The sequence below is a fragment of the Schistocerca serialis genome, chromosome 7 (genome assembly GCF_023864345.2).
Source record: "Schistocerca serialis cubense isolate TAMUIC-IGC-003099 chromosome 7, iqSchSeri2.2, whole genome shotgun sequence".
NCBI classification, from domain to species: domain Eukaryota; kingdom Metazoa; phylum Arthropoda; class Insecta; order Orthoptera; family Acrididae; genus Schistocerca; species Schistocerca serialis.
The window spans coordinates 67400081-67411482 of NC_064644.1; the positions used below are offsets into that span (position 1 = coordinate 67400081).

The following is an 11402-nucleotide window of genomic DNA, read 5'->3' on the forward strand; positions in this document are numbered from 1 at the left end:
GTGAATGTGAAATTTAGAAGTCATACGTGTCAGACGGGTTCAGGTCTGCAAAGTGTAATGCTTTTCGATTTCTCTCCAATGTTACATTTGTGTGTATCTTCAACAAATCACACTTAGTGATTAGAAAAAATAGCCCCTAGAAATATATCACCGTGACTGCATCAAAACCACGTAAGGGTTGGACATTTGCTCGTACATTAAGACGGTGCGATGGAACCAAATATTAACTTGCGGTTCTTATAATTCATGGACGACACGGTTACCGAGGTATGCAGTGAACTACTGATAAAACATTAGCTCGACTCAGCTGCGTGTTTCCCCAGAGGCACACGAAGCACGAAGCATGAAAACAATTTTCTTTTCAGTACGGTCTACTGCTATCAAGGCTCGCATAATAACTGTTATGCGGGTGTGAGCATTCCGAGTAAACAGTCTTTTTGAGTAGCCATACTCGTAAGTCTTGTCCATGTCATATGTGTGGACTAAATTCCTTCAAAGAACTAAAAAGTTAATTCGTTCTGTCTATTGATCTTTATGGCACATAACCGAACGTAATTCTTTTTAATTTTGGTTCTGTTTCCGACTTGACGTTGAGACTACCCAATTATTAATTGATTTTAGAATTAATGATAGATACTTCGTCATCTTCTTTTATTTTAGTGGTCTTGCTAACAAGGCCTTACCGTACCTACTGTTCTTTAAACGATTATTTTGTTTTATCTTTTTCTCGGATTTATGGGGCTTCGGAGCCAAGTTATAACATCTAATTGTTTATCACAGCTAGACTGTGAGTCTACCTCATTTTTGCGCCAGTATATTGCTTCGTGAAAGTACTTCCACCTTTTATTCTCTACGCCTTCGCAAACAGTGTGCCCAGACACTAAGCGAACTGCTACTGTTTTGCCATCAACTATTGGTGTGATTATGATGCATTTGCTAAAAGTGCCTGTGTTTCAGAAGTGGAAGTTTTTGTTTCAGCCGTCCAAATTTCTTAACAACTGTTGTGCTGTTTATTCAGAGGGTACACCAGTTCCCGTTCGGGCACTCTTTACGATAGGCAGTTTACTTTACTCTATCGCGCCTGTTGGATATTTAATATAATCACGCAAGGATTTTCTCTCCTATCTGTGACAATGGCCTACCTTGTAACACAGAAATCGTGTTTCAGAACTCACTTCCCGCGCCATCAGGTACCGCGCTAGGTAAAACCAAAGTCCTGCTTCGGGGATGTCTTACGAAACTACAACACGCTGAGGTTCAGGTGTACGGCTTCGTTTGGTTTAGTTTTGATTTCACAGACTGAAGATGACGCCAAGTATTTGCATCCCTTTGCCACCACATTGTGGCTTCCTATATAAAGACGATATGGTGATAAATAACAAAGATTGTTGTGGTCAAACGAGAGAGCCACTCATCGCCGGAAAATGTAATATAAATTTTGTAACTGTCACCAGTGTCACCTTAATCGAAACTATGAGAGACCTTCTATGAGTTATATGCTGAGATTAGCGACCGCCTAGGACAGTAACCAGATACTGGGTAGGCGGAGCAAACAGGAAAAATTTTGTTGTGCTGTGTTATAGGGGATGACTACATCGAAGCAGAAACAAAACTTGGAACTGAAACATGTTCGTAAGTTAGACTAGTTGAGCGGCGAGTAAATCGAGGAGTATGGCACTGAAGCGGAATGTATTACCAGCAACGGCGGACGAATTTGTGGGAAGCTGCTATGATCACGGTGTATTCTGAAGAGCATTAGTCATAATATATGTTAACAAACTTGTAATATCACTGCCGTAGTTTCACTCGAATCAGGACGCAAGTGAATCTTTAAAGATGTGACCCCTCCCCCCCACCCCGCACACACACACATGCTATGCACCAGACCATGTTATGTGTAACATGGGAGCTAGTCAAAAAATGATTAATGGGCATGTTCGTGACTGTACTGTAACTGTTGCAAAGGTCAAGTAGCTGATAATGGCTGGCCTGTTTGAGAGGGAAACAGACATATGCTTCCTGTGCAGTAGGTACTGTTCTATATAGGAAATATTGTACAAGGTTTTTCTCCTCTCTCGGTATCTTTCAAGATAGAACTATTTTATAACGTGTGAATTAGCAAGTGTCCATGTCCGAAGAGTAGGTTATTTTTTATTCTATATTGCGAGTTTGCTTTCTCATCTTGTGTTCACGTACGAAGGGTTTATTTCAATAGTGGTACAAGTCCATTACCTCCACTTATCTGCCTATAATGCTTCTGAAATAAATGATCCAAACAAACAGAAAGAAAAGTTCATCTCTAGCAAGAAGCCACGTGCCTGAATATTTCTGGTATCTCAACTGCAGATTTTTCAGGGCTCTTTCAACTTTCGGACTCTGTATCTCAAAGCGAACAAAAATGGACTTGTACCACTATTGAAATAAGCCCTTCATGTGTAACCGTCATAACCTGTAGATATATGCTTCGTTGCCAGTCGAAACTAATGACCACAAACTTCATTAACTACACAAGCAATTAAATCATTAGCGAGCTGCATCATTTGCAGTTTTACTCCGTAGGTATCTGTGTTTAACCAATCAACAGGCACTAATACACTCACAAAAACATACCTAGCGCATAAATTGGAACAGCCAACCTACTGAACTCTGCATGTTTCAAACTGCTGTAATTCGGTAAGCACTGTTCTTAAATTTCTGAGTGAAAACATGATTTCTTCGTAAAAAACACTTTACAGTAGTCATAAACTCAAGCAATGACTTACGATAAATAAGACGTCAGCGAGGCTTCTCCGACCTATTCAACAGAACTGATTCTCTCCTTCATTAAAAATGAACCACTAACGAACCAATCACGAGCAGACAGTTTGCCGCAGGGTGGTAACCAATAAAAAATGTTCCAGAATACTGGAGAATTGTAGACGAGTAAAAAAAATTTCTATTTTATCTGATGAATAGCTAGGTAATAGATATTTTCAGAAATTAATTCTCACACCAACCTGGATTAGCGGCAGACAATGGATATGGGGTACACCAGCGGGAAAAGAGCCAGTAAAATCCTAAACCATGCCCAGTAGGGAACAGAAAAACGTATGAAACGAAATGAAATTACAGGATAGTTGCATTACGTGGTGACAGTTTGGACAAACACTGATTAATAATGGCCCATCGATCAAAGCACTAGCTGGAGAGACTACAGGACGGCCGTCAGCGGAGTGTTTTGCGGCGCGCGCGCGGCCTGCGTTACCTGAGGCGTGGAGGCGCGCGCACCGGCCCGGCGCTGGTCCAGACGTCGCGGCGCGCGGCGTCCGACTGCCGCGGGACCGCCGCCGGCGTCGGCGCCACCCTCCGTGACGTCACGGGGTGCCGGCGGCGCTCGGCTGTCGGCGCGGCGCGGCCGCCGCTGCGCCGCTCCTCCGCACATTGTTTCAGGTGCGTGGAGAGCAGAGCCGCTCTGCCAGCCCCACCGAGTGCCGCCCGTGTCACAGAGCTGCGAGAGATGAGAAATGAAAACATCTGAGGAAGGAACGCGGAAGTGCATGCTGCTTTTCAGTAGCTTGTTTACGTTGAATAAGGATCTTTCTTGACATAGTGACAGCGGTTGAAGGTGCGGAATATAAATATTTATTTATAGTCCTGCCAACCTTGTTTCGCCGGCCGAAGTGGCCGTGCGGTTAAAGGCGCTGCAGTCTGGAACCGCAAGACCGCTACGGTCGCAGGTTCGAATCCTGCCTCGGGCATGGATGTTTGTGATGTCCTTAGGTTAGTTAGGTTTAACTAGTTCTAAGTTCTAGGGGACTAATGACCTCAGCAGTTGAGTCCCATAGTGCTCAGAGCCATTTGAACCAGCCAACCTTGTTTCGTGCATTATGTCCAACTTCAGCAGCTGGTTAACAGATTAAAAAAAACTGTTACAAATTAATATTGCATAAAACAAACGGTGCAGCCAAATGGTAAAACTATAATCGGCACTTATATTAAAAATATTCATATTGCGTACAATACATGACAAGTTTATTTATCATAGTCTATCAAGAAATATATTACGAGTGTACTCGTACAAAACATAGTCTATTAAGAAGAAATCCGACAGTACGTATGTGGTTCAAGATCAAACTATTGGAAATATAAATACAGGGTTGTAACACGCCCGGGAGTACAAATGGGTGGGGTACTTTAAACTGACTTTTCGTTTCGACAGTGCGCCCTGTCCACACCACGTACCTGATAATCCCGCGGCGGTCGTATTGTCCTGCTCCACACTGCTGCTTGCTTGCCTGAAATTATCTGTCGAAATATGCAAGCGGGTTTAGGGGAGCCACTCAACGTCAAGCACAACACTGTCCTACGTCTGGTATGAGCACCTGTATTCTGAGACGATATGGAAATCACAGGTTGCACTGTTGACACTACATGTCGTAAATGTTGATCCCAGTTAACAATGTTGATGATTATCTGTCCTTTTGGACGAGCGTACACGTGCCGAAAACGGCGCGGATGATTCTTGATGATGCGGGACCGAATGATCGAACGAAAGTTCGTACGCTCGTCACGCATGGACAGATATTTGGTATCACTCTTCCTTGACACTAGTAATGATATAACACTGTTCACAAGGTTAAATTTACAGTTCACAGTTCTCAGTTGTACGAACCGCGGCGCGGCGCGGCTGATAGTTGATGATGCGGAACGCGATGATCGAACGCACGTTCTCATGCCTGCTACAAGACACTGGCACTTGACTGCACTCTTTTATGGTAACCAATTTTTGCTGATTCACAATAATTCATTCCGGGAGACCGAACACGGCGCGGATGATTGATGTTGTGCGACACGCAACGAGAGGATACATAAATATGCATTGACGGCACTGCTCATTTTCAATTACTTCTTGACGCATTTTCCTCTGAACCATTTCCATATATATTCATTTTACTATAATAGCACTTGTAGCAACACTTCAACTTCCATACTAACAATGCCTCTTACATGCAGAGCTACACACTACACAACGTAACAGTTCCGTGTCCCATGCTCGACTCTCTACACGCGGCTGCCTGCAAAGATATTCCATAACTAAACCAGCGATATGACAATACGCTTACAGGGTGTTCGGCAATTCCTGTTACAAACTTCTGAGAGTTGTAGAGGACAGTGCAGGAATCTACGTCCGGAAACGTACCGTTTCCGTTCTACAACAGCTTCAGTTCAGATAAATAACGCGTCCACGTTTCCTGAGGGAAAGAGGAAAGCGTCAGAATCGCTTGTCCTGGAATGCAACAGGGTGGACAGCATAATGTGTACTACGTCAGACGGCCACATAATGTCACTTAACGTATGCAATGGTTAACTTACGGGACTCCAAGATCTGCTGGTACGAGTTCTGGCCGTTGCATTGGGAATGCTGGGTGTGGGATGGAGAGTGTGTATCACAGTGCATCAGGACTGTTCTGTGGGTACAGTATATTGACTTCGAATAATGTAAAGACGTATTGTGTATTTGCTAATACACACACATGTGCTTAAATGATAAATGGGTGTTTAGTTACGTTTATTTTCGAAATGTTACCTAATTATTGTACTGTGTAGCACCTAATTCAATTCTTCAGGAAGAAGTGGACGAGTTAAACATCTGAATAGAAACCGTCGTAGGACGGTACGTTTCCGAACATGTGTTCCCATTCAAAATATTATGTACCCATATCCCTCTACAAGTCATAGGTGTCTGTGACAGGAATTTCCGAACAGCCTGTAGATATGCTTTCCGTTCCATACACCCATGGTGAGGAGATCGATCAGAATGTGGAATATGTCATATAATCAAGAAACGTATGATAAAGATTTATAAAAGAAGCGCTATGCTAATATTCCTTTCACACTTCTAAGTGCGAATGTATCAGACCTAATTTTTTTCAGGAGTTACAGAATGTCCTTCTTCCAGTTCAAATTCTAATCAACATGAAAACCTAAGAATTTTTGAGTTTCTGCCCTATTTATTATTTCCTCACTATGTGCTCTACTCGTCATTGGTATTTAAGCCATAGATGTGCAGAACTGAATATGTTGTGTCTTTTCAAAATTGAGGGAGAGGCCATTCACAGAAAACCAGACAATGATATATTTAAAAACATTTTTACTATTTCTTCTGTTTCTACATGTATGACTGGGTTGATTAAAATACAAACTAACTCTGCTTGTTGCATATGAGATGGAAGATCATTTACATAAATGAGGAACATTAGTGGACCCAAGACTGAGCCCTGACTGAATTCTCCTCAATCAGAATAATGTCGCTGAACTACATTGATTGAATTACTAAGCACAATTTCTTCATTCTTTTAGTTAGATATAGCATCATCCACTGGCTGACTATATCATCGGTCCCATAAGGCTTCAGTTTGTGTAGTAGAATATTGTGAATCACAATGTGTAATGCCTAAGGTAGGTCACAAAAAATAACAAACGCCGCTGTATTGTTTTTTAATTCCGGTAAAATTTTGTGACTGAACATCTAACTGGCATTCTTACTCTTCTGAAAACCAAACTGTGTTTTGCTGAGTATATTATTGTTCTCCAGTTGAGTTTCTATCGTAGAATACATCACATTCTCAAAAATTTTGGAAAATGAAGTCAACAGCGAAACAGGTCGGTTTGTATTAATTTCTCTGTTATTATGTTTCTTATGGAGAGGACTGACAATGGCATATTTCAGTCTGTCTGGAAAAATGTATTAATGATGCATTACATGTTTCAGATAAGACAAGGCTCTTTAAATGGAAACAAAGATTTAGGAAACACTATAAAAACCAGATGAAACATTATTTTTGAGAGGATGTATAATTTTCTTAATTTCAGATGAACAAATTGCTTATACATTCAGTTGTTTGAATTCTATGAGCCGTGGTTCATCAATGTATTGCTGTGAACTATGTCTTGAACTGTTTGTCCCTATGATTTCTCCTATATTTAAGAAACAATTTGTTTTGATTTTATTAAGTTTTCATAGTAATTTTGTGTACTTTTTGTAGTGTGCATCGAATTCAGGGTCTCTACTTCTTTTTGCCAATAGATACATTTCGCTTTTCCTTTCACAATATACTCTAATTCATCTTGTTATCCATGGTTTTTATATGATTGTCAAGCGTCTTTTCTGACTAGTTTTTGCGGAAATTTCTTTTTAAATAATGAATGGGTCAAATTTATATTAGTCATTGGTTGACAATAATTGTCATCCCAGGTCATCTCTTGCAAACTATTCTTTAAAACGTTTGTCATGGAGTCAATAATTATTATACCTAACCTCCACAGACGAGAATCCATACAGTAGGGTACGATGTTATTCATTCCATCATGATTATCAGAGAGAGCATTTGTTACTGGGTAAACAGTTATTTTCCTGTTTGAACTGCACATACAATTTATCAGTTAGAGTTCTACTGCCTTTATCCACCCATAATGGACACTCCCATGAACCATGGACCTTGCCATTGGTGGGGAGGTGTGAGTGCCTCAGTGGTACAGATATCTGTACCAGAGGTGCAACCACAATGAAGGGATAACTGTTGAGATGCCAGACAAACGTGTTTTTCCTGAGGAGAGGCAGCAGCCGTTTCAATAGTGGCAGGGGCAACAGTCTGGATAATTGACAGATCTGGCCTTGTAACACCAATAAAAACGGCCTTGCTGTGCTGATACTGCAAACAGCTTAAAGCCAGGGGAAACTACAGCCCTAATTTTTCTCGACGGCATGCAGCTTTACTGTATGATTAAATAGTGATAGCGTCCTCTTGGGTAAAATATTCCGTAGGTAAAATAGTCCCCCATTCGGATCTCTGGGAGGGGACTACTCAGGAGGACGTCGTTAACAGGAGAAGGAAAAGTGGCGTTCTACGTATCGGAGCGTGCCATGTCACATCCCTTAATCGAGCAGGTAGGTTAGAACATTTAAAAAGGGAAATGGATAGGTTAAAGTTGTGCATAGTGGGAATTAATGAAGTTCGGTGGCAGGAGAAACAAGACGTCTGCTCAGGTGAATACATGGATGTATATACAAAATCAAATAGGGGTAATGAAGGAATAGGTTTAATAACGAATAAAAAAATGGAGTGCAAGTAAGTTACTACAAACAGCATAGTTAACACATTAATGTCTCCAAGATAGACACGAAGCCAACGCCTACCACAGTAGTACAAGTTTATATGCCAACTAGCTCCGCATATGAAGAAGAGATTGATGAAATATATGATGAGATAAAAAAACAATTATTCAGAAAGTGAAGCGAGACGAATATTTAATAGTTATGAGTGACTTCGATAGTAGGAAAAAGAAGAAAAGGAAACGTAGTATGTAAATAGTGAATGGAGGTATGGAACGAAAGGGGAAACCGCCTGTTAGAATTTTGCACACAGCATAACTGAATGGTAGCTAACACTTAGTTAGTTCAAGAAAGAAGGTTGTATACATAGAAGAGGCCTGTAGATACTGCAAGGTTCCAGATAGATTATATAATGGTCAGACAGAGATTTAGGAACCAGGTTTTAAATTGTAAGACATTTCCAGGAGCAGATGTGGACTCTGACCACAATCTGTTGGTTATGAACTATCGCTTGGAACTGAAGAAACTGCAAAAAGAACCCGAGGTTGTAGAGAGGTTCAGAGAGAGCAGTAGGGGACGATTGACAGGAATCGGGGAAAGAAATACAGTAGAAGAAGAATGGATAGCTTTGGTGGATGAAATAGTGAAGGCAGCAGAAGTAGGTAAAAAGACGAGGACTAGTAGAAATCCTTGGGTAACAGAAGAAGTATTGAATTTCATTGATGAAAGGAGAAAATATAAAAATGCGGTAAATCAAGCCATCAAAAAGGTCTCAAAAATGAGATCGACAGGAATGAAAAATGGCTAAGCATGAAAGGGAAGCAGTGATTATGAAGAGAGTGAGACAGAATATCCCCGATGTTATTCAATCTGTATATTGACCAAGCAGTAAAGGAAGGAATAGAAAAATTCGGAGCAGGAATTAAAATCAAGGCAGGAGATATAAAATCTTTGAGGTTAGCCGATGATACTGTAATTCTATCACAGGCAGCAAAGGACCGTTAGAAGGCCTTCTGTGAAGTTTGGAAGGTAGGAAATGAGGTACTGGCAGAGCTGAAGCTGTGAGGGTGGGTCGTGAATCGTGCTTGGGTATCTGTGTTGGTAGACCATTTGCCTGCGAAAAGCAAAGGTCCCGAGATCGGGTCTCGGTCCGGCACACAGTTTTAATCAGCCAGGAAGTTTCTTATCAGCGCACACTCCGCTGCAGAGTGAAGATCTCATTCCGGAAACATCCCGCAGGCTGTAGCTAAGCCATGTCTCCGCAATATCCTTTCTTTCAGGTGTGCTAGTTTTGCAAGTTTTGCAGAAGAGCTTCTGTGAAGTTTGTAAGGTAGGGGACGAGTTGCTGGCAGAATTGAAGTTGTGAGGGTGGGTCGTGAGTCGAGCATGGGTAGCTAATTTGCTAGAGCACTTTCCTGCGAAAGGCAAAGTTCCCGAGTTGGAGTCTGGGTCGGCGCACAGTTTTAATCTGCCAGGAAGTTTCAAAATAACAGATGATGGTCGAAGTAGAGAGAATATAAAATGTAGACTGGCAATAGCAATAGAAGTGAAATTTGTCAACATCGAGTATAGATTTAAGGGTCAGGAATTCGTTTCCGAAAGTATTTGTATGGAGTGTAGCCATGTATGGAAGTGAAACATGGACGATGTATAATTGGGACAAGAACAGAATCGAAGCTTTAGGAATGTGGTGCTACAGAAGACTGCTGAAAATTAGATGGGTAGATCACATAACTAATGGTTCAAATAGCTCTAAGCAGTATGGGACTTTACATCTAAGGTCATCAGTCCCGTAGACATAGAACTATTTAAACATAACTACTTTAAGGACAGCTCACATATGCATGCCGGAGGCACTATTCGAACCTGCAACAGTATCAGCATAGCACTGAAGCGCCTAGAACTCCTCGGCCACAGCGGCAGGCCATAACTAATTAGGAGGTATTGAACAGAATTTGAGAGAAGAGAAATTTGTGGAACAACTTGACTAGAAGAAGGGATCGGTTGGTAGGACATGTTCTGAGGCATCAAGGGATCACCAATTTGGTATCGGAAGACAGCTTGGAGGGTAAAAATCGCAGAGGAAGACCAAGATATGAATACACTAAGCAGATTCAAAATGATGTAGGTTGCAGTAAGTACTGGGAGATGAATAAACTTGCACAGGATAGAGTAGCATGGCGAGCTGGATGAAACCAGACTCTGGACTGAAAACCACAACAACAATCTCTAATATGGAATGACCATATAAAGCTACTCGTCGGTAAAGCAGATGCCAGACTAAGATTCATTGGAAGAATCCTAAGGAAATGCAGTCCGAAAACAAAGGAAGTAGGTTACACTACACTTTTTCGCCCACTGCTTGAATACTGCTCACTTGTGTGGGACCCGTGCCGGATAGGGTTGATAGAAGAGATAGAGAAGATTCAATGGAGAGCAGTGCGCTTCATTACAGGATCATTTAGAAATCGCGGAAGCGTTGCGGAGATGATAGATAGACTCACGTGGAAGACTCAGCAAGAGAGACGCTCAGTAGCACGGTACGGTCTTTTGTTGAAGTTTCGAGAGCATGCCTTCACCGAGCAGCCAAGCATTATATTGCTCGCTCCTATTATATCTTGCGAAGAGACCATGAGGACAAAATCAGTGCCCCACGGGATTAGCCGAGCGATCTGGGGTGCTGCAGTCATGGACTGTGCGGCTGATCCCGGCGGAGGTTCGAGTCCTACCTCGGGCATGGGTGTGTGTGTTTGTCCTTAGGATAATTTGGGTTAAGCAGTGTGTAAGCTTAGGGACTGATGACCTTAGAAGTTAAGTCCCACAACATTTCACACACATTTGAACATTTGATAAAATCAGAGAGATTAGAGCCCACTCAGTGGCATACCGATAATCTTTCTTTCCACTAACAATACGAGACTGGAATAGAAGGGAGAACTGATAGAGGTAGTCAAGGTACTCTCCGCCACACACCGTCAGGTGGCTTGCGGAGTATAGATGTAGATGTAGATGAGTGGAAAGTTAATCACTGAGATCGAATTGAGGTATCCAAATAAGGTTTCCATTTCATTTTTCCTTTCAGATTCCATCAGAAAATCCACGTTGAAGTTACCACAGATTGTTAACTGCTAGCTGCTAGCTGCAGAATGACAGAGAAATAGTAATAAATCCAGGTACCTCACAAGGATTTCGGAATATCCCAGTGTGGATCTATACACAGTTACAATTAAAGGTAAATTATTTTTCGGTATTAATTCACAATCACACACTTCTGTATACTAATAACTACAAAATCGGTCTCTCTCTATGT

At 41.6% G+C, this 11402-nt stretch overlaps 1 protein-coding gene across 1 annotated transcript in view; it reads right to left on the minus strand.

The window, feature by feature from the left end:
- The window catches only part of LOC126412887 (zwei Ig domain protein zig-8-like), a 1343258-nt gene extending 1339955 nt beyond the window's left edge, over positions 1 to 3303 (minus strand). Inside the window, exon 1 of the mRNA XM_050082777.1 lies at positions 3245 to 3303. The gene's annotated coding sequence lies outside the window, so the exon portion shown is untranslated. The remainder of the gene's footprint in view (positions 1 to 3244) is intronic.
- Between the last annotated feature and the right edge of the window lie 8099 nt (positions 3304 to 11402).